The sequence below is a fragment of the Stegostoma tigrinum genome, chromosome 21 (assembly GCF_030684315.1).
Source record: "Stegostoma tigrinum isolate sSteTig4 chromosome 21, sSteTig4.hap1, whole genome shotgun sequence".
NCBI classification, from domain to species: domain Eukaryota; kingdom Metazoa; phylum Chordata; class Chondrichthyes; order Orectolobiformes; family Stegostomatidae; genus Stegostoma; species Stegostoma tigrinum.
Window position 1 is genome coordinate 36419850 of NC_081374.1, and position 26778 is coordinate 36446627.

The following is a 26778-nucleotide window of genomic DNA, read 5'->3' on the forward strand; positions in this document are numbered from 1 at the left end:
CACCAATACCTTTCCAGCCACAACCCTGTGTTGTCTATTGTGGGGTAAGGGGTTAAAATCGTCACCATCCGGTACTGGTGTCTCTAAGGAAAGAATATTGTGAAGTATTCATCCATTCACAGAACTGCACTGGTCAAGTTCACCTGCAGAAAACCTGCTACACTGTACAATATCACCCAGAAACATAAACTTCAAATCCTACTTTCAAAAATATATTTGCCAAGGAATATGCTACAAAATGTGGTCTGAAGAAATCTCCTCAGAATTCATTTAATAATAAAAACAAAGTTAGACCAGCCCTAAAGGTCCTCAGCTTTACCTTATTGTTAGGGCCAAATTTACCCTAAACCTGCCTTTGATAGAATTGTGGAGGAATTGTGAATCATGTAATAACACACTGAATGAGGCTCCATAGGTTGGTGTCTGAGCTGTGAGTCCAGGACTTGAGCTTGAAAATCTAAGGCAACACTTCAGTGCAATTCTGAGGGTGTGCTGTACTGTCAGAGGTGCTAACTTTCTGTTGAGCTGTTCAATCGAGGTTTGGTCTGCTCTTCTGGCTAGTTATAAAGGACTCCTTGACACTATTTCAAAGATTTTAGCAAAGATTTGTGGCTCGGGGTGTGGGTGGTGAGATTGCTGACTTTCTCGCCAAGCTGGGTTGTTTTCGTTCAGACATTTTGTCACAGTGCTAGGTAATATCAAGCCAAACATAGACCCGCATGGGAATTCCTAGAGGCATGGTTCTCAACCCATAATGCAATCAACAAATATATAGAATTGGACTCTGTATACAAATGCATACAGAACAAAACCAGAAATGACACCACTCACCATTACAGACTGGACAGTCTGAATTCCAAGCAGAGCAGAACAACATTGCTTCATCGGAGGCCTCACTGATGATGTTACCTAGCTTGAAACATCTGAACAAAAACAAGCCAGCTCGGTGAGCAAGTCAACAACCTCACTATTTCAAAGAAGATCAGTGAAGTTAATCCCAGTCCAAAGGCAAAATGGTGCAGATGCAGGAAGTCTGAAAACGAACAAAGACAGCATCTGCAAAGGGAAACAGAGTTAATGATTCATGTCAATGAACTTTCACCAGATCTGAAGGTAAATGGAAATGTAAATGGTTTTATGTCAGAAGAAGTGGGTATGGAACAGGAAGAACAAAGGAGGTTAGTAATAGGGTGGAGACCAGGGGAGATTAAAAAAAAATTTGATGTCTGACAGCAAATTATTGACAGAAAGGTCAGTAACCAGTGAACGGAGATCTAATATAGTTGGAAGGAGAATCTGAGGTGACATGAAGAAAATCACTGAATTCCTACAGTCTAAACTGGAATAATGGCTGTCTGGCCATCAGACATTCTGTGCCAAAATTAATGAAATTTTCCTGTTCATGTAGTAGAAGTAAGCGATGGTACTCATACAGTCAACAATGATCTGGGCAAAGAGATGTGAGAGGGGCCAATGCTGACCAAGTGAATTTCCCATCAATCCCACATAAAAAACAAGACTTAATAGGTCACATAGCAACACCTTTCATTTGTCTTTAACCTTATTTTCATTTAATCACCCAGTTCAGAGATGTTATTACACACCTCTGTAGCAGGTGGGACTTGAACTTGGGCCTCCCAGTCCATGGTAGGAAAACTAACACTGTACCACAAAAGCCAGAAACACATTTCTATTTTTCTGCCAGAAATACTGGCCCCAACTCCAAGATGACTGTTGTGTGCAAATGTTCTCCCGGCACATGCTGTTTTCTCTGATCAACATTCTAATAGCTGCACAGAGGCTGGTATCCCATCACCTAGTCATCTTTTATTTACTAGTGCATAGTACACCGCTGTGGCCAGCCAGCTCGGAGTCAGTCCCCTGAATTGAGGAAATTATTAATCCCCAGTTTATTTGTTTAAATCCCCTGTCTATTGTTTTTTCGTTAGCCCCAAGCTACTGATGCAGTAAATGCACAGTACCTGTGTTGAGTCTATGTAAGTGCAGGGGCTCAGTACAGACACCATTTTCAAAAAGACTTTATTCAATGTTTCCACTACCAGGAAAACACCCATGTGACCAAGGTACCAGTAAAAAGCAAAGCCCGATAAAGGCAATGCTGATGTGAAAAGAAAGTGAAGGGTGAAGGTGGGCGTTAACTCAAAGTAGAGTTGGAGGTGGCAATGGCTTTCTATTTGGAGGAAATGACTGAGGTTGTTAGCGTGTCATGAAATTGTTATTTGTCTTCCCGGACTTCAGATTCGCCCATTTGTAATTTCTCTCTCCTCCTTCCTCTTTTCACAGCTTAAAAATACTTTTGACTTTGCAGTTCTAACAGAAGGTTATCAGCCCGAATGGTTCTCTCTCGTTCTCTAAATAGCAGGCACTGACCGATCTGCTGAGTTTTCCAGCTTCTTTAAAGAAAGATATTTTTACTAATTCTCGCAAGGTGTTTTGGTCTATATCGATCCCTCTTTCAATGTCGCATGCAAAATTCAGATTATCTGGAACAAAAGCTAGACAAGTATAACAGGTCTGGCAGCATGTGTGAAGAAAAATCAGAGTTGATGTTTCGGGTCCAGTGACCCTTCCTCAGAATTGATGGTGGCTGGGAAAACATGGTTTGTATGCAGAAAATAGGGAGGGGGTTGGGGAGGGAATAAATGATAGAATAGAGCCCAAAGTGTGGAAAATCAGGTGGACGGAAAAAGGAGTTGCTAATGATCAGGCTGGGAGAGTGGATAGTTGTTAATGGGGACTCTTAGCCTGCCATTACACACCCCCTGTTGTTAATCACTATGTGGTAACAAGTGATAATGGGAACTGCAGATGCTGGAGAATCCAAGATAATGAAAGGTGAGGCTGGATGAACACAGCAGGCCCAGCAGCATCTCACGAGCACAAAAGCTGATGTTTCGGGCCTAGACCCTTCATCAGAGACGGGAATGGGGTGAGGGATCTGGAATAAATAGGGAGAGAGGGGGAGGCAGACCAAAGATGGAGAGAAAAGAAGATAGGTGGAGAGGAGAGTATAGGTGGGGAGGTAGGGAGGGGATAGGTCAGTCCAGGGAAGATGGACAGGTCAAGGAGGCGGGATGAAGTTAGTAGGTAGGAGATGGAGGTGCGGCTTGGGGTGGGAGGAAGGGATGGGTGAGTGGAAGAACAGGTTAGGGAGGCAGAGACAGGTTGGACTGGTTTTGGGATGCAGTGGGGGGAGGGGACGAACTGGGCTGGTTTTGGGATGCAGTGGGGGAAGGGGAGATTTTGAAGCTGGTGAAGTCCACATTAATACCATTGGGCTGCAGGGTTCCCAAGCGGAATATGAGTTGCTGTTCCTGCAACCTTCGGGTGGCATCATTGTGGCACTGCAGGAGGCCCATGATCGACATGCTATCTAAAGAATGGGAGGGGGAGTCGAAATGGTTTGTGACTGGGAGGTGCAGTTGTTTGTTGCGAACTGAGCGGAGGTGTTCTGCAAAGCGGTCCCCAAGCCTCCGCTTGGTTTCCCCAATGTAGAGGTAGCCACACCGGGTACAGTGGATGCAGTATACCACATTGGCAGATGTGCAGGTGAACCTCTGCTTAATGTGGAAAGTCATCTTGGGGCCTGGGATAGGGGTGAGGGAGGAGGTGTGGGGCCAAGTGTAGCATTTCCTGCGGTTGCAGGGGAAGGTGCCGGGTGTGGTGTGGTTGGAGGGCAATGTGGAGCGAACAAGGGTGTCACGGAGAGAGTGGTCTCTCCGGAAAGCAGACAGGGGTGGGGATGGAAAAATGTCTTGGGTGGTGGGGTCGGATTGTAGATGGCGGAAGTGTCGGAGGATGATGCGTTGTATCCGGAAGTTGGTGGGGTGGTGTGTGATACCTCATCCCGCCTCCTTGACCTGTCCGTCTTCCCTGGACTGACCTATCCCCTCCCTACCTCCCCACCTATACTCTCCTCTCCACCTATCTTCTTTTCTCTCCATCTTTGGTCCGCCTCCCCTTCTCTCCCTATTTATTCCAGAACCCTCACCTCATCCCCCTCTCTGATGAAGGGTCTAGGCCTGAAACGTCAGCTTTTGTGCTCGTGGGCCTGCTGTGTTCATCCAGCCTCCCATTTCATTATCTTGGATTCTCCAGCATCTGCAGTTCCCATTATCACTTATGTGGTAGCAAGGCCTGGTGTGTGGGATGGGAGAGTTTAGGTTTTAAAATTATTGAACTCATAAAGTCTGGAGGGCTGCACAAGTTGAAGATGAAGTGCTGTTCTTCCAGCTTTTGCTGAAACACTGCAGCAAGCCAGAGACAGACGTGTTGGTCAGGGAACAGGGTGGTGTGTTAAAAGTGGGAGGCAACAGGTAGTTCAGAGATAATAGGAACTGCAGATGCCGGAGAATCTGAAGTAACAAGGTGTAGAGCTGGATGAACACAACAGCTCCTGTTCCTAAGATGCTGCTTGGCCTGCTGTGTTCATCCAGCCTCACATTTCGTTACCCAAAATGTTAGCTCGGCTTTCCCTCTCTGCAGATGCTGCCAGACCTGCTGGGTTTCTTCAGCAATTACTGCATTTTTTTCTTTCAGATCTCCAGCCTCCTGTTTTCGCAGATTAAGTGGTCATTGGGGCGACTTGCTGTACGCAAATTATCGGTTGGATATTGCCCATTTCAAAGGGAAGTATAATTCAGAACACTGGTTGTAAAGTGCTTTGGGAGGGTTGGTTGACGTCTAAACGGAAGTCGGTCAGTTTTTAACTGTACTGCGGGGCGAGAGTTTTACAGAGGACTGGGGGGGGGGGGGAGAGAAGGAAGGGTCTCGATTTGAAACGTCAGTTTTCCTGCTCCCCTGATGCTGCCTGGTCTGCCGTGCTCTTCCAGCTCCATACCGTGTTATCTCTGACCGCAACGCTTCGGCGTGGGAAGACGCTCAGTAGGGCGCAACTTAACATTAGTCCTTCGCTGACTATCCACCCTCGGGTATTACGCAAGCAGGCATTTTTTTAATTCGACCGTTACTTTTGTTTTTCCTGTTTTACGAAAAATAACCAAACCTACTGTGACGAGCTTAATAAAAAATAGACTCAAAGCAGTTACAGTATAGAATCAGCTTCTGCCTTATAGTTACAGGGAACGAGCGTAGTTGCTGACAGTTCTCTGTTGGGAGGTTGGGACGTTGTTGTTAGGCGAGTTCCATAACGTGAAGGATGAGGCTGCTACGTCGGGGCTGGCTGGCTTTCACTCTGCAGAATGTAGACTCCGCCCCGAGTTTCTAAATCTACTCACTGTGGTTACCCACACCTCAGCCGTAGCTCTGACGGCCCAGAACGGAGGCTTTCGGGCACCTGTAGACCACCCCAACTCGGAAGTCTCTTCTCAGGTGTACACCCCGCACTCCCAAAGGTTTTGCGACGAGTGAATCCGAAGCTAGCTGAACTCAGAGGTACTTTTATTTATTTCCGGAACTTTTTAACATTTCCTTTTAGAACCAGAGCGTGTGTTTTTGAGCAAAGCACCAGATGTGGGTGCAGGCTGTGGTTCTCGTTGGAAGGAAGAAAGTTTTAGAGCTCACTACTGAACTTGGTGGACTTGTTGTGACCGTTTTTTTTGTCTAAACAGTGTTCCCGTATAAGGGAAATCAACAACTTGTCCATAAAGTAAAGACTAGCAGAATGGTACATAACTGTAAGTCAGGTTTTCACACTGTGTTGAAGGTATTCTGACAGCAAATTATTATGAGTCCCTCCAGCATTGTCTCATCCTTATAAATGAGGACGGTTGCCGGGTTTGCTTTACCTGTGGATCAGATGACGATTTTCTGAAAGTGTTGTTTACAAAAAAATTTCATTTAAACTCTGGTTCGAAGAAGTAACAGAGGACGTTTGTTGAAGACAGTTTACTGTAAATTGTTGGTGCTTTAACCGAACTAAAGAAGAAAAGCTGCAAGTCTACTTTTTAACATGGAGAAATGTGTGGTTATAGATAGTGACCACGCCAGTACTGTGGCATTGTAACTGCTTTAAATATCAATGTGTTCCCTGAAACTCCACAATGAGACGAGGAGTGCGGCAGCTCGTGGGGTCCATAGGCAAATACAGCAATAAATACTTTAGTGGCTCATTTCATTGCTTCCAGTTGGAAAAGCCACTCAGAATACTTCTGAGGTTTCGGACTCATGATCAGGATGTATGGCAATATGGCTGTCCTAGACTGAAGTGCAGACAAGGCAAGATAATCTCCAAGATAGATCTGTGGTTCGGAGACCTGCAGGAAGTGAGCAGAGCATTGGGATGGAAAGCACAGAGATCGATTTCACAGGAGGATGCACCTGTCTGCATACGAAGCTGGCCTTCAGTTTTGTCTTGATTTTCTTGTTTAATAAAGTGTTAATAGCATGTCACGGTGTTGTAGCTGGTGGCAAAGCCCTTGAATCTCATCTGTTCAACACTGGATCTGCTGGTCACATGCAACCAGTGGTTTGAACATGGCCATCACCCTGAAAATTTTTGCTCCCAGTTCCTTTCATGGAGCTGCTGGAGACATGTCCCAGAATCTCTGTGACTGCAGGGAAATACAAAGTGGGTGTAATTAGGTCATAGTGGGTGTCACTCACCAGTGCTGGAAGAACTTCAGCAATGATGATGCCAGTCAGAATGAGCAAAATGGAGCTGACGGGCAGGGAAATACCTTCTGTGACATGATCTGATTAGATTCCCTAAAGTGTGGAAACAGGCCCTTTGGCCCAACAAGTCCACACTGCCCCTTGAAGCATCCCACCCAGACCCATCCCCCTATAACCCACACACCCCTGATCACTACAGGCAATTTAGCATGGCCAATCCACCTAACCTGCACATCTTTGGACTGTGGGAGGAAACCGGAGCACCCGGAGGAAACCCACGCAGACACTGGGAGAACGTGCAAACTCCACACAGACAGTCGCCTGAGGCGGGAATCGAACCTGGGTCCCTGGCACTGTGAGGCTGCAGTGCTAACCACTGAGCCACTGTGACTATGGAGGGATTATTTTTCCTTTGGACAGAGGGGGTAAGTCAGAAGGGCCCTGATTCATATTTGTTCATTTGTAACATATAATGTACAACCATCCCTGCTCTTTGAATGCTAATGCAAAAATAATTAGCTTTCTGTTATTGTACCATTGTTAAATGAATGCTAAACAAAATGTTTGTGTAATCTCAAGCGATTACCAAGGCATCAATGCTTTAAAGAAACCAAACCCTTATTAATTGGAGGTAAACTAAACCATGCTGTGCATACGTTTCATATCATACACCATTAGATAGCATTGTCTCTGTGCTGCAGAAATGGGTGACTATGATTTGTGGAATATTTTAGCTACCTATGTAATATTGGGGATAATTCATACAATAATCTAAGATACTAATAGACAAGCTTGATCAGTTCAAACTTTAGATTGAAATGCAATTGGGAGCTGGCAGTTGTGGAAAAATGTTGTTCATTGATGCCTGTTGATAGATATCTGGGAGAAGTGGAAGGAAGCTATTATAGATATGTTCTAATCAACCATGTTCAGACATGTTATGACACATCACTGGAGCAAGTGGGACTTGAACCAGGCCTCCTGGTAGGGATCATCTTCAAATAAAATGTATGCTATTTTAAAGGAGCAATTATAGAAGGCAATTTAAGTAGTTTTTGGGCTCTTCTGACAAGTTATGTTTTAGTAGTGAAATGCAATTGACACTTCATTTGAAATCATCCAGGAGATATACTGCCCAGGCCAACACTCTCTTCCTATTTCTACTTGCCTTGTGAAGGTGTTGGTGAACTATCTGTCTAGGATACAGTATTTTCAATTATGAAGTTAGTTATGCAGTACTAGGTTTTTGACACACTTGTAATGAAAGAAGGACAATCTATTTCCAAGTCAAGAGTGTGTGACTTGATGGCGAACATACGGTTTACTATACTCACATACACCCCTCACCCTTTTTTCTAGGTAGATGTCACATAAATTGCAACCTGTAGTAAAAGGAAACTTGGTAAGTTGCTCTGAAGGAATAAATACTTCAAGGTGATGAATGGGGCCTCAAATCAAGAGGAGAGTTAATGCAGTGTATTTGTAAATAATACTCACTGCTGCTTCTCTGTATTCGCCTTGGTGCCATATTTGGTCAAATGCTGGCTTGGCATCAAGGATAATCACTCTCTCCTCACCACGGAGAGTTCAGCTGTTTTTGTCCATGTTTGGATCAAGACTTTAATGAAGTCAGGAATTGATTGACACTGAGTTTGGTTCTGCAAGTGCCAGTGATCCAATTCTTTCTTTACAAGTGCTGCTGGATAACAGTGGCTTACTGCTTCAATAATAACTCTTTGGATGATAACTGGCCAGTTTGGATTTGTTCTGTTTCTCATACGTAGGACGAGACCTGTTTAATCTTCCACATTGTCAGTTAGATGCCAGAGTAACTGTACTGAAACTGCTTGGCTTGTTTTGGAGCATGTCTCCACTGCAATTTCCCAATTACTGCTATTACTGATACTCTCTGGGTGAGCCACTCCCCAAAGGCAGCATGTGGAAAAGAATCCAACTGACCATCACTTTCACAAGAACAGTTCGAAATGGGGAATAAATGTAACTTAGCCAGTGACAGCCATATCCTGTGAGCAAATAAGACATTGGGCTTCGTACCCCTGAATGTTGTTGAACTTATTGAATGCTACTGGAGCTGCATTTAACCAGGAAAATGGAAGTAATTCCAATGCACTCTTGTGCCTTGCAGAAAGTCTTTGGGTAGTCAGGATGTAAGTTCGACTCCGTAGAATATCCAACCTCTGACCTATTTGTGCAGTCATAATACAGATGTAGGTGGTCCAGTTAAAGTTACTGTTCACTCATAATTCCTCGGACACTTGTGGAATCAATGATGTGGGAGGGGAGCTGCTCTGACGAAAGATGGTTGTTGCAGTATACCTGTATGGCATAAGAACTACTTGCACTTATCAGCCCAAGCTTGAATGGTGCATGCTATACACCGTTGTCTGAAGAGTTCTGAATTGAATATCAAGCATCTCCCTCTCTTCTAACTTTAGAATGGAGAAAAGTTCATTAATGGAAGTAGCTGTTGGTAGTTCGGCCAAGCCGCTCCCCTGAGTATCTTCTGTATAGATTGTTTTCGTTACTGGAGGCCAATCTTCCCTGGTGCTCAGTATGTATAAATCTTAAGTATTAGAGACCAACACCCATGATTCGCATTGACTCCAACTTTGTTAGGGCTGCTTGTTACCAAACTTCATCAAGTGCACCCTAATGTCAAAGACAGTCGCTTTGACCTTACTGCTGGAATTCAGTCCTATTATCCCATGTTCGGGCCAAGAGCATAATGAAGTTTGGAGCTGAAATGCCCTGGGGATACTCATCTTGAACAATGGTGAACAGTTTCTTGCTCAGTAAATGTTGTTTGTTCTGTTGGCAACACCTTCCATTTTGATGACCATGAACACACTCATAGATTGGATTTGTCCTGATTTTGTTTTGCTGTAGTTTTTGTTTTGTGGACAAGACCTACTTAGGCAACTTTCCACTTTGGCAGGCAGTTACTACTATTATAGCTGTAAAGAAACAGTTTGGCTAGAGGCATTGTTATTACTAGATCAGAAGATTCCAGCGATACAGTCAGGAGGTCGCAAGGGCCCATAGTCACATTCTTGGCTCTGGCGTCATTTGAGAATGTGGATGTTCATGGAGCTTCCTTTTGTCGTTTAACTGCCAATCAGCATTCACAACTACGTAGGCCTGGTCTGCAGAATTTTGATCTGATCTGTGGGTTGTGTGTGGTCATGTAGCTGTCTGTTGCATACTGCCTCTGCTGTATTTAGCTTCATCAGGTTAACATATTTTGTTTGGTTGGGGCATGCCTGGATCTGCTCCTGGCCCACCCCTCCACACTTCCTGTTGAACTAGAGTTGGTTCCCTTCATTTGGTTGAGACAAACCAAGCTGTACTGTTTAAAAACTGTAATGGGCGCGATTCTGTGGTTACTGCCCACAGTACCTCAATGATGCCCAGTCTTGAACTATTCAATTTGTTCTTGTCTACCTGCACTTACCTATCACCATCCCACCTACCTTCCCCAGCACCATCCCTCCTCTCACTATTTATTTCAGAGCTCCCTTCCCCTCCCTCATTTCTGAAGAAGCATCCTGACCCGAAACATCAACTTTCCCGCTCCCCTGAATCTGCCTGGCCTGCTGTGTTCCTCCAGCTCCACACTGTTATCTATGTCAAACTTTCCTCCCTGTGGAGGAGATTACTGAGCTTATGCAATGTGTAAATATTGTGATATGTGGTTCAGATTCAAGACTCTGCATGCTTAGTTGGTTTAAAATGTCCCTGAAGCAAGGAAAAAAATTTGAAACAGGGACCCATCAGATTTTTGATTTAGGATCTCTTCAGTCTCCAAGTAGCTGTGAAATAATTTTGGAGATGATCTCAGATGACCTATCAAAACAACTAAAAGGCCGCGCTATATACCATCAATTATAATTTTTTTTCACAAATGGGCTTGTCATTGTATTAATGTTGGCTTGATAAAGATCTTCGGTGAATATTTGAAATGTTTTCTAATATCATTTCCTGTTTGTGTTAAAGACGCATGTTGAAACCAGTAATATATTGAAACAAACAGGTTTTTCACGTGTTAGTAAGCTTCAGGGTGCCGAGGGCCATTACAAACAAGCCCAAGCAAGTTTCGCCTCTCATTGCTCATGCATAAACTTTGAAAGTGAAATCACCGAGTCGTAACAAGGAATAGGAACTTTTATTTTGCTTCTTAAACCAGGAACACCTTTCTTTCAAAAAAAAGAAAAACAATGCCCAAATTATTTCTGAACAATGACACACACTAACTGCGATTCACACTGACTAGTGTGGTCACTGTGTAAGTGACCATACAGTCAGGGTCACATTCTGAGTCATGTCATGCTGCTGTGACATTTAATGAAATGTCTGTATCTCACCTCCTCTCCTCCCTATCTGTGACTTCTCACTTTTTCTCTCTTTCTACCAATGAGACTTTGTGTTGATTGCAGTGCTAATGGCAGGGAATGCAACCTTTCCAAATCTTCTATTCCCATTATTGCAAGTGTTCCTGCCAGGGATACAAGGACTACAATCCTGTCATTGGTACTTAGCACAACCCAGTCTTCAATACTGTCAGTGAGACAGGTTGAGCGGTAGCATAACAAGACAGTTTTGGGCATGGAAGGTAAGAAGAGAAAGAATGATAAAGGTATAAAGAAAGAAGTGAATACCCTGTAGTAGTGAACAAAGTGCCAATGCTGCTTTGAAGAAGGAAGTAGTTGAAAAGTTAAAGCTATCAAACAGTCAGCCCCAATATTGTTTACCTTTTCCCTTCAAATAGTTAACCAATTCCTTTTGGAAAGCCAGTATTGAGTCTGCCATTTCACCGTTTCCAACAGTGCATGTATACCTTAACTACTTACTGCAAAAAGTTCTTCCTCAAGACACCTTTATTGGTTATTTTACCTCCACCTTGAATTAATGTCCCCTGGTTTGTGACACTTTTGCCAACGGGAATGATTTCTCCCTGCCTATTCCATGGCAACTTCTCATGATTTGGTACACCTTCCTCAATCCCCTTGCTTTTCCAAGGAGAACTAGTCCCTGATCCACAACTGGAAATTTACCAAATCTAACAATTTTCAAGCCCAGAAGTTTCTTTTTTTTCTTCTGTATTAAAACCTAGGGTCAAGCTAGTAATCAGAATCACATGATTTAGTAAATATTCCCGCACATTCTCTTCCCATCTTGATTTCAGTTTTACATTTCCTTTGTTTTGGAAGGATGAGTTGAGAAAACAGCAACAGCCTGCATTTACATAGTACATTTTAAAGGTCATTAATCCAGCTGTTTCCCTGGCAACGTTTTGATGGCGTATCTGACTGGCTAGATAAGAATGGAACCTGGTGAGGTCACTCACATCCATTTGGAGAACAGGGAAGAGACCAGTAGTGCACCTAAATGTGTAAAAGCTGTAGATAGGTAACCGAAGATAAGAAGGGAGTCGCATCGGTTGTCATTTGTGACTTTGAGCTGTTTCACCTGTGCTGTCACAGTAAAGAAACTCAATCGGAAAGATTCAATCACAAAATGCCAGGAAAGATGGACTCAGAATTTGGAAGTGACAGGACATTGGAGAGGAAATTAGGTCAGAGATGGAGCTGGTGATTTTCAAGAATATAAGGGCCGTTGGTGGGATTTTCATGTTGGGTCACTGATGACAGATGATATAAAGAAGTGGTGAAAAATTTGTGGAATGGGACCTGTGTTTTTTAACATAATAGCTATCACTGGAGCCATGAGGGAAGGTGAGTGGTCAGCAATTTGGTAGAAATGAGGTTGAGAAATAGCTTGGCTTCAAGCTCAAGAAGACCTTGGCAAGGACATCAGGGAGCTGGAAACTAGAGAAACCTACATGTTCATGGCTGGGGCAGGGGAAACATGAGGGGCACTTTGACCTGATGAGCATAGGGTGAATATGCAAATGACAGAAATAGGTCACTAAATGGTCTCAGGAAGAGATCCGCTGCTTCCTTTTTTCTTTTAGGTGAGGATGGAAAAAATGGGATATGTGTTTATGAACATAGTTTATAGTGGAAGAATAGAACCTCATGATTATCTGTTGCATTTCAATATGGTTCTGTAATAGTGTGCTGTTTCGACCAAAGGAAAGAAGAATCTAATACCACAGTGACAGAAATAGAAATTGCTGGAAAAGCGTAGCAGGTCCAACAACATCTACAGAGCAAAATCAGAGTTAATGTTTTGGGTTGGATAAATCTCCCTCTGATAGTGCAGTGCCGCATGGACTATTTCCTGACATAGTTCCCCATCCCCATTTTAACACTTCAAAATAAACAGTATACTCCAAGCCAATAAAACCAAAGCAGTGTAGTAACATTACTTATAATTGTTACCACTTGTGCACTAAAGAATGACAAATAATATAAAAATCTACAACATGTGGATATCCAGGTAAATTCTTTATATTCACCAGTGACTGAAGACAGGGTGAAGCCATTGTTCCTCCAGCCATCCCCAAATAAAATAATCAGCCCCTACATTCACCACCCCCACCAGTCTGGAGCTGGCATGCCAAGTGCCAGCCGCAGAAACTCTGAATAAATGCCAAAATAAGTGCAAACTGTTAGATATGTTCTAACGTCTCAACTCAGAATTGTGCAACGTGCACTATAAGCACGGTATGCCATGTTTAATCTCTATTTTCATCATCGATACCTGAATGTGAAGGAGCTAAAGTATTAATGATAATGGGAACTGCAGATGCTGGAGAATCCAAGATAATAAAATGTGAGGCCAGATGAACACAGCAGGCCCAGCAGCATCTCAGGAGCACAAAAGCTGATGCTTTGGGCCTAGACCCTTCATCATAATCCTCCAACACTTCCGCCATCTACAATCCGACCCCACCACCCAAGACATTTTTCCATCCCCACCCCTGTCTGCTTTCCGGAGAGACCACTCTCTCCGTGACTCCCTTGTTCGCTCCACACTGCGCTCCAACCCCACCACACCCGGCACCTTCCCTGCAACTTCAGGAAATGCTACACTTGGCCCCACACCTCCTCCCTCACCCCTATCCCAGGCCCCAAGATGACTTTCCACATCAAGCAGAGGTTCACCTGCACATCTGCCAATGTGGTATACTGCATCCACTGTACCCGGTGCGGCTTTCTCTACATTGGGGAAACCAAGCGGAGGCTTGGGGACCGCTTTGCAGAACACCTCCGCTCGGTTCGCAATAAACAACTGCACCTCCCAGTCACAAACCATTTCGACTCCCCCTCCCATTCTTTAGACAGCATGTCGATCATGGGCCTCCTGCAGTGCCACAATGATGCCACCCGAAGGGTGCAGGAACAGCAACTCATATTCCGCTTGGGAACCCTGCAACCCAATGGTATCAATGTGGACTTCACCAGCTTCAAAATCTCCCCTTCCCCCACCGCATCCCAAAACCAGCCCAGCTCATCCCCTCCCCCCACTGCATCCCAAAACCAGTCCAACCTGTCTCTGCCTCCCTAACCTGTTCTTCCTCCCACCCATCCCTTCCTCCCACCCCAAGCCGCACCTCCATCTCCTACCTACTAACCTCATCCCACCTCTTTGACCTGTCCGTCTTCCCTGGACTGACCTATCTCCTCCCTACCTCCCCACCTATACTCTCGTCTCCACCTATCTTGTTTTCTCTCCATCTTCGGTCCGCCTCCCCCTCTCTCCCTATTTATTCCAGAACCCTCACCCGATCCCCCTCTCTGATGAGGGGTCTAGGCCCGAAACGTCAGCTTTTGTGCTCCTGAGATGCTGCTGGGCCTGCTGTGTTCATCCAGCCTCATGTTTTATTATCTTACAAAGTATTATTGATACTTCTTTCTGAAAACAATTTGCTTTTGCATTTCATTGAAGATACGTTGTTAGATTGGCTTTCTCTCACGGTTGAAATTATGATCCCTGAAACACCTCAAGTTTATTAATACATTTTAGCTCCTTCACATTCACTGTATATTGATTTTTGAATGATTTCCCTGATGTTGTGTCAGTTTTGCAAGTTGAATTGAAGAGCATTTAACTGGTTATTGACACTACGTGAGAGACAGAACAGTATGTGAATGCCATTGTTACAGTAGCTGACAGTATCCAGTACTTAATTAGATCCATATGCTCTAACCTACATCCACACCTTGTGTCTCAACTTCCCGAGCAGACAACTGGGGCTGAGGTAATTTAAATGGTGCCAGAGATTGCATTCCTTCTGTCTGAAATCGTATCTAGATTCTGGTATTCTGAACACTTTAATCCTGACCTTTTGTTTAGAAGCATCAGTTAGAATCATGTAACCTTCTTTTTAAAAAAAACTACTTAAAATATGTAGTGATCAGAGATAATGGGAACTGCAGGTGTTGGAGAATCCAAGATAACAAAGTGTGAAGCTGGATGAACACAGCAGGCCAAGCAGCATCTCCGGAGCACAAAAGCTGACGTTTCGGGCCTAGACCCTTCTTCAGAGAGGGGGATGGGGAGAGGGAACTGGAATAAATAGGGAGAGAGGGGGAGGCGGACCGAAGATGGATAGAGGCAAAGATAGGTGGAGAGGAGAGTATAGGTGGGGAGGGGATAGGTCAGTCCATGGAGGACGGACAGGTCAAGGAGGCGGGATGAGGTTAGTAGGTAGGAAATGGAAGTGCAGCTTGAGGTGGGAGGAAGGGATGGGTGAGAGGAAGAACAGGTTATGGAGGTGGGGACGGGCTGGGCTGGTTTTGGGATACAGTGGGGGGAGGGGACAAGCTGGGCTGGTTTTGGGATGCAGTCCTAATCCTCCGACACTTCCACCATCTACAATCCGACCCCACCACCCAAGACATTTTTCCATCCCCACCCTCGTCTGCCTTCTACAGAGACCACTCTCTCCATGACTCCCTTGTCTGCTCCACACGCCCCTCCAACCCCACCACACCCGGTGCCTTCCCCTGCAACCGCAGGAAGTGCTACACCTGCCCCCACACCACATCCCTCACCCCCATCCCAGGCCCCAAGATGACTTTCCATATCAAGCAGATGTTCACCTACCCATCTGCCAATGTGGTATACTGTATCCACTGTACCCGGTGTGGCTACCTCTACATTGGGGAAACCAAGCGGAGGCTTGGGGACCACTTTGCAGAACACCTCTGCTCAGTTCGCAATAAACAACGGCACCTCCCAGTCGCGAACCATTTTAACTCCCCCTCCCATTCCTTAGACAACAACAGCAACTCATATTCCGCTTGGGAACCCTGCAGCCCAATGGTATCATTGTGGACTTCACAAGCTTCAAAATCTCCCCTTCCCCCACTGCGTCCCAAAACCAGCCCAGCTTGTCCCCTCCCCCCCCCCCCCCCACTGCATCCCAAAACCAGCCCAGCTCGTCCCTGCCTCCCTAACCTGTTCTTTCTCTCACCTATCCCCTCCTCCCACCTCAAGCCGCACCTCTATTTCCCACCTACTAATCTCATCCTGCCTCCTTGACTTGTCCATCCTCCCCGGACTGAACTGTCCCCTCCCCACCTCCCCACCTATAAACTCCTCGCCACCTATCTTCTCCTCTATCCAGCTTCGGTCCGCCTCTCCCTCTCTCCCTGTTTATTTCCGAACTCTCTCCCCATCCCCCTCTCTGATGAAGGGTCTAGGCCCGAAACATCAGCTTTTGTGCTCCTGAGATGCTGCTCTGCCTGCTGTGTTCATCCAGCTTCATTCTCGCTTTGTTATTTAAAATATGTAGCCTGGTCTTTGAACACAAGAGTTTGCAAAAAGGCAGGAGTAGTGCCTCTGAGAAAACGAGTGGTGAAAGGTTAAAATATTTAATTTTTTTTTCCCTTTTGAGTGAGCCCAGGACCTGAGGGCATAATCCCACATTTAAATCAAGAGTCGAGGAGGAATTTCTTCTGAAGGTAGTGAATCTGTGAAAATATTTACTGCAAGAGGGCTGTGAAGGCTGGGTTGTTCAGTATGTTCAAAGCTGAAATATTCAGATTTTTAATCATTAAAGGAATCAAGGGCTTTGAGGAAAAGCCAGGACCTGTCCATCTTCTCTCCACCTATCTGCTCTTTAATCCACCTTCCATCATCGCCTCTTCCTCTCCCCCACCGCCGACCTCGGTCTATTTATTCTCGACCAGGAAAATGCAATTGAGGGGTTATCAGGATAGTTGTGACCTAATTGCATGGCGGGGAAATTTGATGGCCCAAGTGCCCTGTATCTGCTCTTTTTATAGAAAAATACCTTCAAACACAGGAGTGGAAAGTGGGGAAACTCCTAAATACAGTTTCCCCCCCCCCCCCACCCACCACAGCTCACTAAATATCCACTGTTCCTCTTTTCTTCAATATTTATTTGCTTTTAACCTCAATTCATTTTTTTAACCACAACATATTTGTTGATAGTTTTAAAAAACATTTTATATTCCAATCTGCCTTTGCTAGACAAGCGTCCAGGAGCAGGAATACCATGAGCTTTGATGCAGCCACTCACTGTGTTGAGTGTCCTCCATGATTTTCCCACACTCTAACTGAGCTACCATTACTGGCCCCTTCCAGCGGCAATTGATGCGCGGACCTTCCTGCAGCTGCATTTGCCATTCACAGTGCTTCCAAAAGTTAAAGGGCACCTGTAGCCAGAGAGACCCAAGGCTTCCCAACTAGAATATCCTCCCCACAGTCAATATCGCTGCCTCAGGAATGAGGGTTTGTGAACCCATAATTTATCTCTACATCCTATAGGGAGGGACGTAGTCAACGGTTTGGGACAACATTTAAGTGGTTCACCCAAATCTGGTGATGAAGGACTATAACTGCATGGTCCAGCATAAAAATTGAAGACCTTTGTCTAACCTTCAGACTTTAGAGAGCAAAGGTCAGAAACCTACTGAGGAGCAACTGAAGTGCAACAGAGTCATTATTTTACTGGAGACAAATTCATCAGTTGTGGAGGCAAGAGTATAATTGAGCAGATTTGAGTGTTATTGTGATTGAAGGACCAAAAGCTCTTCAGTTGGGAACTTGGAAATGGCATGATTTGGGATGAGGTTTTTTTGATGAGTTGTACATTGCATTGTATTAACCAGCAGGTACTGAGAAGATTATTGAATGTGGGTGATCCTGGGGTTAGGGTTTAATGCAGCATAAAGGCTTAATAGCTAAAATTTAAGGGGGTCAATCTACGCAGAATGATGTTGACAAATACCCCAGGGCATATTTTGAGGCTAGATTAAGGAAACCTGGACTAGTTTATACAGAAAACTCTATTAAGTTTCATCGTAACAGCTGGAGGACCAGCTGCAATCAGCAACAGAAAGTCATTAAATTAGCTTGGCTTTGGTATCCCAACAAAACCATCATAAAAAGTCACAAAAATGAGAAGAGACATCTATGAGTGCTAAGCTCAAAGGGTTTGGTGGCAGTAATCTGAATATCCAGACTGTCTTACTGCCATTAACTCCTTCCCAGTTGGCGGTGCCATCCGTTTGGTTGCAAATAAGACAGCCTGGTGTTAGATGTTGAGAAATACCTAGATTTGGGAATCCAAGCCTGGACCTTTTTAACCAGTGTTACCTCAAATAAAGAGTAATTCCTTTGCCCATTCATGATTGTGCTGAAGTTCCCATCAGATAGAAAATCAAATACATCCAAAAGCTCAAATGTGTTTTCCTGTTGAGTAATAATTTAAGATCTCTGTCTGATCCTTCAGTAATGAAGATAATAATAGTACAAAAGAACAGCAACTCCTCAGGACCAATTTGCCGTAGAATCATGGAATCCTTTTAGTTTGGACACAGACCATTCAGCCTGTTGAGCCCACACCAATCATCCCACCCTATCCCTATAACCCTGCATTTTCCATGGCAAATCCACTTAACCTGCACATTTTTGGACTGTGGGAGAAAACGGGATCACCTGAAGGAAACCCACGTAAACACAGGGAGAATGTGCAGACTCCAAACAGACAGTCACCCAGGAGTGGATTTGAACCTAGGTCCCTGGTGCTGTTAGGCAGCATGGCTAACCACCATGTTGTGCCTTCATTCCAGGGTTTGAAGAAAGTTGGTGTGAACTTTGCGGATGGCCTAATTATAATATTCAAAAAGCAGCTTTGACTCAGCAACTGTACATTTTAGCTTGCAAAGTACTCAATCTGCTGTTTAAGAGAAGAGGGGAAAATCAGAGGGCTGTTGGCATCATGCTTGTTGTCTGAATTTTGCCAAAAAGTGTACAGTGAAGAATAAACTGACCTAACACCTTGAAAGTTTTCTGTTCAAATGTCAGCATGGAGTTCGCTTAAATTTTTAGAGATTCTTGCTGAATTCCACCGCACCCTTCAAAACTTTTGTTTGCATTGACTGATACTTCCATTGCCAGGAACATTGCACCATTTCCTGGTTCCTCCCAATGTCTTTATTTCCACTTGTTTTATTTATGCATGTGTGGTTTGTTTCTTCATTTTACTTTTCACATTTTCTCCAATGCACTTGAAGTAAAAGGGAGATTGACCAACCAAACTGCTAATCCGTTAGGAGCTTCCGTGCTAGAACATGATTATTGTTTATTTCTACAGATAATTACAGCTAATGGAAATAAACAACAGCAAAGTAGAGTCACATCTGTATAAATAAATGTTTACAAGTCACAATTTACACCAATGAGAATGTTTTCCCCCCTATTTTCTATTCCAAAATCTGTAGAAACCTACAAAAGAAAGTTGTGGTATTTTCAGCTCAGTTTACCTGGTTCCAAGTGTCTGCTAGGAAAGGGAATAATGTTAATTCCTTCCAACTAGAAAGAAAATCTCAAGTTCCTCCAAGTCCAGCTTGCTCAGTCCAATGAAGTGGAACAAGAAAATGGATTAGCACAGACTACAGGCTGAGATTTGTACATTTTTAACATAAGCCGTCCTGTAGTTAATAGAAAACACATTCATCTTTTTGAAAAACCAAAAGAAAACAAAAAGAACAGCAGATCCTGTAAATCAGGAACAAAAACAAAGTTGCTGGAAAAGCTCAGCAGATCTGGCAGCATCTGTGAAGGAGAAAACAGAGTTTACGTTTCAGGTCTGGTTCTGAGGAAGGGTTGCCGGACCTGAAACGTTAACTCTGTTTTCTCCATCACAGATGCTGCCAGATCTGCTGAGCTTTTCCAGCAACTTTGTTTTGTTTTCACCTATTTTAAAGTGCAGAGGGTATTCAATCGAGCTGTTACAGTAATCTTCTTTCTAACAGTTCCACCTTTTGCATAACATTCCAAATACTACAAGGCAAACACACATTACTGCTTGACTGAGTTTGAGTTTATTGCACTGTCTTTTTTTTTAATCATCTGGCGCGATGCATCAGTGTTAGTGACTTACTGGTGTTGCGCTGTAGGGGAAATCCACGTGGTCATTGAGGGGTTACAGTGTCCAAAATTTATATGCTCCAGCTGGGTATAGCTGAGTTTTCTTTGTGGTGATTGACAAAGCTGGTAAGCACTATGTGACATTTAACTTCACTGAAATGACTCCCTTCAAAAGTGCATCATTTTCATGATCTTCCTCAATGCATTTTCCAATATAACCTTAAAATGTGGGCACTGTTTGGTATGCCACTGATAAATCCAATGTTTAAACTGCCCAAGCACCATGTAAATGTAAGCTGATGGCAGAAGGAAGAGCCTATCATCCATTAGGGCTGTATTCAAAATACAGAAGTGGAAGGAAGCTGTGCTTCAGTATTGTACCAACAGGCTTCTGCTGACGTATTAGACATAATACCCCCAACACTAAACCTTTGGGGCAGTTGGAATGGTGAATGTGCAGGGCACCAATGTACTTCTGTTTGCTTGATTTTAAAAGGAAGTATTTGCACAAATTTAAAAACAGATCTTCTGTTTGTTTTCCTGTCAAGTGTATGTTGCATATGAAAGAAGTTCCAACCAGGAGAATTGGGAAAACATGATAAAAATTCAAGATGCCTCACATCAATCTCCGATCAGAGTTGAACTGTGATTTATTCTCTAATTGTCCAGCACCGCAGACTAATTGTCTGTTTTTCTTTTCAACATACCCTCCATCAGGAATAAACCCAATAAAATGTCTTGGGGAAAAGTTCATTTGTTTTAATAATTAAAGGACTTATGATACCACTTTCAGGAAATTAGGAACTGCGTAGGTCCTTACGCAAGCCCATCATCACAATAACCATCTGTGTGTGAAAGGTTCTCATGATTACTGATCCACACCTCTTATTGTTTTCAAATTGCACATCTGACTTAAATCATAAATCTATTTTAAATTGTTCGACCTGCAATGAACTTGGAGCATTGTTTGGAAATTAATACATATGAAGGTTTTGTTTTAATGGAAATTGTTTCTGTCCTTAACAGAACTCGGTTCTGAACAAGGGTTACTGGTCCTGAAACATGGACTCTACTTTATCTCCAAATACTCAGCCAGTCCTGCTGAGTTTCTTCAGCAGTTTCTATTTTTGTCCTTTCTTCTTCTGCCCCTTTAACAATAGTTTTAACTCTTCCCCCAAGTGTATTAAGTTGTCTTGGTAGTCATTGTCACAATAAAAGTGTTATTTTTTTTCTTTGTTAACATTTGATACTTTCAGTTTAGTTTTAATTCTATGTTGCGAAGATGCACTTGCACCAAGAAAGCCGTTTGTGAATGAGATCTCACCAGGAGACCATCAATGTGGCTCTGCAATGCAATTTTTGGAACAATCGCTCCAGGAATTGACTTTGCTTAGAGGGGTAAAAATCAATAAAGTTCTATTTACATTATCAGAATATTTTGTAGCTTTTAAACTTGCTGTGCACAAACACTCTGGGTAAATTTAGTTTATGAAAATTGCTTTAATCTTCCTCAATTTGAAGCCTTTCACATTTTAGATGAGACAGCCATACCTGTCATTACAAACAGCCACAGTGATTTTAGATGGATTCTCTCTATTCACTTTCCATCTTAAATATGGGCTATTAAATCAGGTGAATGAATTCAAATTTGCTTAGAGCTTTAGGACTTGCAAAGTCAGTGGAATACCTGATTTCCTTTTTTCTCCAGAATATAGCACTTGGAATAGGCAGGTTGTCTAATAAGGAAGGATTCAGCATGTAACATCTTGAGCTTTATAGGAGTTAGAGGTGACCTTATAGATACAGGTAAGATCCTGAGGGCATTGACTGGGTAGGGATAGAGAAGATGCTATCTCTTGTGAGAGGATGTGAAGCATGTGGGTCACTGAGTTTTTCTTACCAAGGATTGAGTGTCTTTGGAACTCCCTGAGAAAGTGGTGGAGGAAATCTATGAATATTTTTAAATGGATTTTGAATATTTTTAAGGCAGAAGGTAGGAGCAAATTGCTGCAGATGCTGGAACCTATACTGAAGACAAAAATTTTGCAAATCACAGCAGGTCAGACAGCATCCATGGAGAGTGAGCTAGGTAATGTTTTGAGTTTAGATGACTCTTTCAGATCAGCCATGTGGCTGTACTAGCTGAAGAGGATGAATAGCCTGCTTCTGTTCATTTTTCAAAAGCTTGTGTGTAAATAGATCAAACCAATGATATGTCAATTCATTTGCATGTAAAGATGAAATTGACAGATTCCCAAGTGACCTGTATAGGGTTCAGCTCTGTCTTTGTGCAGCTTAGATGACTTAGTCAGCATCATTAAATTCTTCTGTCTGTGGAAGCAATTTTTACTTAACTCTCTGGGCAGGAGTCCCGTGGAAATGGATGGAATGCTGTATTACCACCTTGTCCTTCGTTACGTAAATGGGAAATAAAATCAAAGGCCCAGTGAAAGCGTTAGGTTAACATTGTCCCTCACCCCACACACCCAATATTTTCCTAAGCTTAACATTGGGTGAGTTGAGTCTTCTACTGTACTACCTAGCATTTTGGCATCGGTACATTACTTTGTATGTGTAGGTAAGTTGGCATTTAAATGAACTAAAAACTGTGTTTCATATTGTAAGTAGTGTGTTTTGGCTGTGTTATGTTTTATTGAGCTTGTGTATTTCCTCGTTGTATCATTAGACCCCTTGTCTTTTAATTAAAACCAGCTAAGTCTCCTCAGAAATTTTGTGCCTTTTTTTTCCAGTCCTCCCATGCTACTGTAAGGCAACAGTTCAACCAACATTGAATTCCCTCCAAAGCCAGTGTCCTGCTTTCTCTTGCAACTTCAGAACAATAGACTTCAGGAATTTAGAATGGATGAATCCTGTGACGAAGTCAGCATCTTTCCTCCATGCAGTGCCGCGATGCTGTTTTAAGCATTGTTCTTGGATATGCGTATGGATAATGATGGGATAGTGTAGGGGGAGGGACTTAGATTAGTTCACAGGTTGGCACAACATCGAGGGCCGAAGGACCTGTTCTGTGCTGTATTGTTCTATGTTCTATGTCATAACGTGCTAATGTGTAGTGAATTGCACTATTGGGTCGAAAATCATTACATGTCACAGGTAAAAAAGATTGAAACACTTCTTGTCTTCATCCTCCCTCTTGCCCCATTATGTTTCGATAATGTCTTTCCTTCAGTAAGTCACCTGGTTTAGTCCCTTTCTTCACCTCTTTTCGAAATTTTAATACTTTTATCTCACATTCAACTATTCAATTCTTCTTTAGAGGCTTCACAGTTTTTGTTCTAGGTATGCAATTGTGATGGAAAATTCCACATTCTTACCATTCGCTGTGTAAAGCCTTTTTGTGATCTCTATTTTAATTGGTTTCCTGGTGATGTTCTCTTTCCTTATAAACATTTATTCCTACTTTGTCAGGATTAATATGGGACAGCATGGTGGCTCGGTGGCTCAGTGGTTAGCACTGCTGCCTCACAGCGCTAGGGGACCTTGGTTCAATTCTCCCCTTGGGTGACTGTCTGTGTGGAGTTTCACACTGTGTCTGCATGGGTTTCCTCCCACAGTCTAAAGGTGTGCATGTTGGGTGGATTGGCCTTGCTAAATTACCTGTAGTGTCCAGGGATGTGTAGATTAGGTGTATTATGGGATAATGGGTCTGGGTGGGATGCGCTGAGGGTTGGTGTGGACTTGGTGGGCCAAAGGGCCTGTTTCCACATTGTAGGGATTCTATTCAATGAATAGAAACAATATCCCAATGGAATATACCAAGTTAATTGAAGCAAGAGACTCTGCAAAATACTGCTACATCACAAGCTCACCCATACATGCTTACAGTTGCAATTGACACAGGTCATATGGACTTGTCTAAGGATCAGACTAAAACAGGTGATTTCCCCCTGCTCAATCCTAACTGCCAGCCATTGATCAGGTGACTCATACATGTGTGAGCTGCCTATCACTTGTACTCCTTTTTCCTTGCAATTATGATCAATTTTTTACACTGTTCAGTCTTCATTATTTGAATCACAGAATCCCTACAGTGTGGAAACAGGCCATTCAGTCCAACAAATCCACACCAATGGTCCAAACAGCATCACTCGACCCTATATTTCCCATGGTTAATTCACGTAACACATCCCTGGACACTGGGCAATTTAGTATGGCCAATCTACCCTTCTTGCACATCTTTGGACTGTGGGAGGAAACCAGAGCACCCTGAGGAAACCCACGCAGACACAGGGAGAATGTGTAAACTCCGTACAGACAGTTGCCTGAGAATGGAGCCTGGATCCCTGGAGCTATGTGATATCAGTTATAACCACCATGCCGTTTGACATCTAGCACACATCACAAATGCGTCTTCCACCACATCGGTTGGATCTTTCATTCCTGAGGACGACTGCTGTCCTCGCTGGAAAAAGGCTTATCTCTGGGCTTTGTCTCTGAACTTTGATCTTAGACCAGCCTGCACATATTGCTCATATGAGCTGATTCCTTGCATCTTTTATTTCCAATTAACTGTATATTTACACAGCACACTTCCTGTAAGTATCAACATTTTTTTTGTTTTGCTGACAAATGCTGTTTCACACATCTCATGGAAAGAGTCTGCTTTAAATCTGAACTTCAGGCGCACACACATGCCCCTTAAGACGTAACCCAGTGATTCCTGAGATAATGGGAACTGCAGATGTTGGAGAATCCAAGATAACAAAGTGTGGAGCTGGATGAACACAGCAGGCCAAGCAGCATCTTAGGTGCACAAAAGCTGACGTTTCGGGCCTAGACCCTTCATCAGAAAAGGGGGATGGGAAGAGGATTCAGAAATAAATAGGGAGAGAGGTGAAGGCAGACCAAAGATGGAGAGAGGAGAAGATGGGTGGGGAGGTAGGGAGGGGACAGGTCAATCTGGGAAGGACAGACAGGTCGAGGGGGCAGGATGAGGTTAGTAGGCCTCCAGAGAGACCACTCTCTCTGCGACTCCCTTGTCCACTCCACACTCCCCTCCAACCCCACCACACCTGGCACTTTCCCCTGCAACTGCAGAAAGTGCTACACCTGCCCCCACACCTCCTCCCTCACCCCCATCCCAGGCCCCAAGATGACTTTCCACATCAAGCAGATGTTCACCTGCACATCTGCCAAGGTGGCATACTGCATCCGCTGTACATGGTGTGGCTACCTCTACATTGGGGAAACCAAGCAGAGGCTTGGGGACCGCTTTTCAGAACACCTCCACTCGGTTCGCAATAAACAACTGCACCTCCCAGTCGCAAACCATTTCAACTCCCCCTCCTATTCCTTAGATGACATGTCCATCCTGGGCCTCCTGCAGTGCTATAATGATGTCACCCATAGGTTGCAGGAACAGCAACTCATTCCACTTGGGAACCCTGCCGCCCAATGGTATCGATGTGGATTTCACCAGCTTCAAAATCTCCTGTCCCCCCACTGCATCCCAAAACCAGCCCAGCTTGTCCCCACCTGCCTAACCTGTTCTTCCTCTCACCTATCCCCTACTCCCACCTCAAGCCGCATCTCCATTTCCTACCTACTAACCTCATCCCTCTCCCTTGACCTGTCCATCCTCCCCAGGCTGACCTATCCCCTCCCTACCTCCCCACCCATACTCTCCTCCACACCTATCTTCTTCCCTCACCATCTTCGGTCTGCCTCCCCCTCTCTCCCTATTTATTTCAGAACCCTCTCCTCATCCCCCTTTTCTGATGAAGGGCCTAGGCCGGAAGTGTCAGCTTTTGTGCTCCTGAGATGCTGCTTGGCCTGCTGTGTTCGTCCAGCCCCACACCTTGTTAGCCCAGTGATTCCTATTGTTTAGAACACCATTTAACTGTTTCACCTGTCCCTAGGGTAACTGTTTTTTTGTCTCATTGTGGCTGACCCAGCAAATTTAGTTACTACTTAGAACTGTGGAACTTGGAGTGCTAAAGAATAGCAAGAGTGCATGGAATCTGAAGTCCCAGACTATTCACTACAGCCGTCTTCAAGCGAGAAAGAAATGAAAAAGAATTGCTTTTCTGCTGATTCAACTGACGAGGAGAGTCCCAAGTCCCAGTTTGTCTCTGCTGAGCTTGTTATTCTCAACAGGACACTGCTGGCTTCTGAGGGTTAAGACAGTATTAATTTCCCTAGGTTAGACCTAGACACCTGCTTTTGATAGAAATGAAGGTGGGAAAATTGTCAATGTGTGAAAATTAACAGCATTGAAAAGAAAACAGTTTATTTAATTGTAAAAATACATGAAAGTGGCAAATTGTCAAATGATCAGCACACTTGTGTACCGGCTAAGAACATCACTTCTGCATAAGACAGTCAAACAAAAACATCATGAGGCCACTTTGGAGAGAAGCCCGAAATCGATGTTACTGTCACATAGCAGATTTTTGTTCAGAGCTGCAATTTGCAATAAACGGCTTGACCTTCCACTGACAGTAGGACTCGCTCTGCTCTGTCTGACAGCAGGTAATCAGACCTCAAGCTCCCCTTCTCTCCTTTAAACATGGCCTTATTAATGCACAGCTTGTCAGAAGCATGGAGACCAGCACCATCGAAAGCACAGCCTCAGAGCTCACTCCTTTTTCCTGTGATCCTGAAAACTCTTTAAAGATGCAACTTATAATTTCTTGATTCAAAGTCACCATTTGGTAGCTTTAACACCCAAATGCTTTGGATATAAATGTGACTGTTTTGTGTACATCAGCTAACGTTGGTCCAAGGGGATGTGGGTTACAGTGTGTTTGTAGGTGATTTGCTTCATTTCCTGCTGTCAGCTGCTCTCTGACTTATAACAAATGGACATTGGTGAGGCAGAGTGAATCAGAAATG

The 26778-nt window shown here is 43.8% G+C and overlaps 1 protein-coding gene across 4 annotated transcripts in view; it reads left to right on the forward strand.

Moving 5' to 3' along the window:
* The first annotated feature begins 4854 nt into the window (after window positions 1–4854).
* LOC125462993 (alpha-1,3-mannosyl-glycoprotein 4-beta-N-acetylglucosaminyltransferase C-like) overlaps window positions 4855–26778 on the forward strand; it is a 91591-nt gene continuing 69667 nt past the window's right edge. For all 4 annotated transcript variants that reach the window (XM_059653443.1, XM_048553575.2, XM_048553576.2 and 1 more), the window contains exon 1: window positions 4855–5415. The gene's annotated coding sequence lies outside the window, so the exon portion shown is untranslated. The remainder of the gene's footprint in view (window positions 5416–26778) is intronic.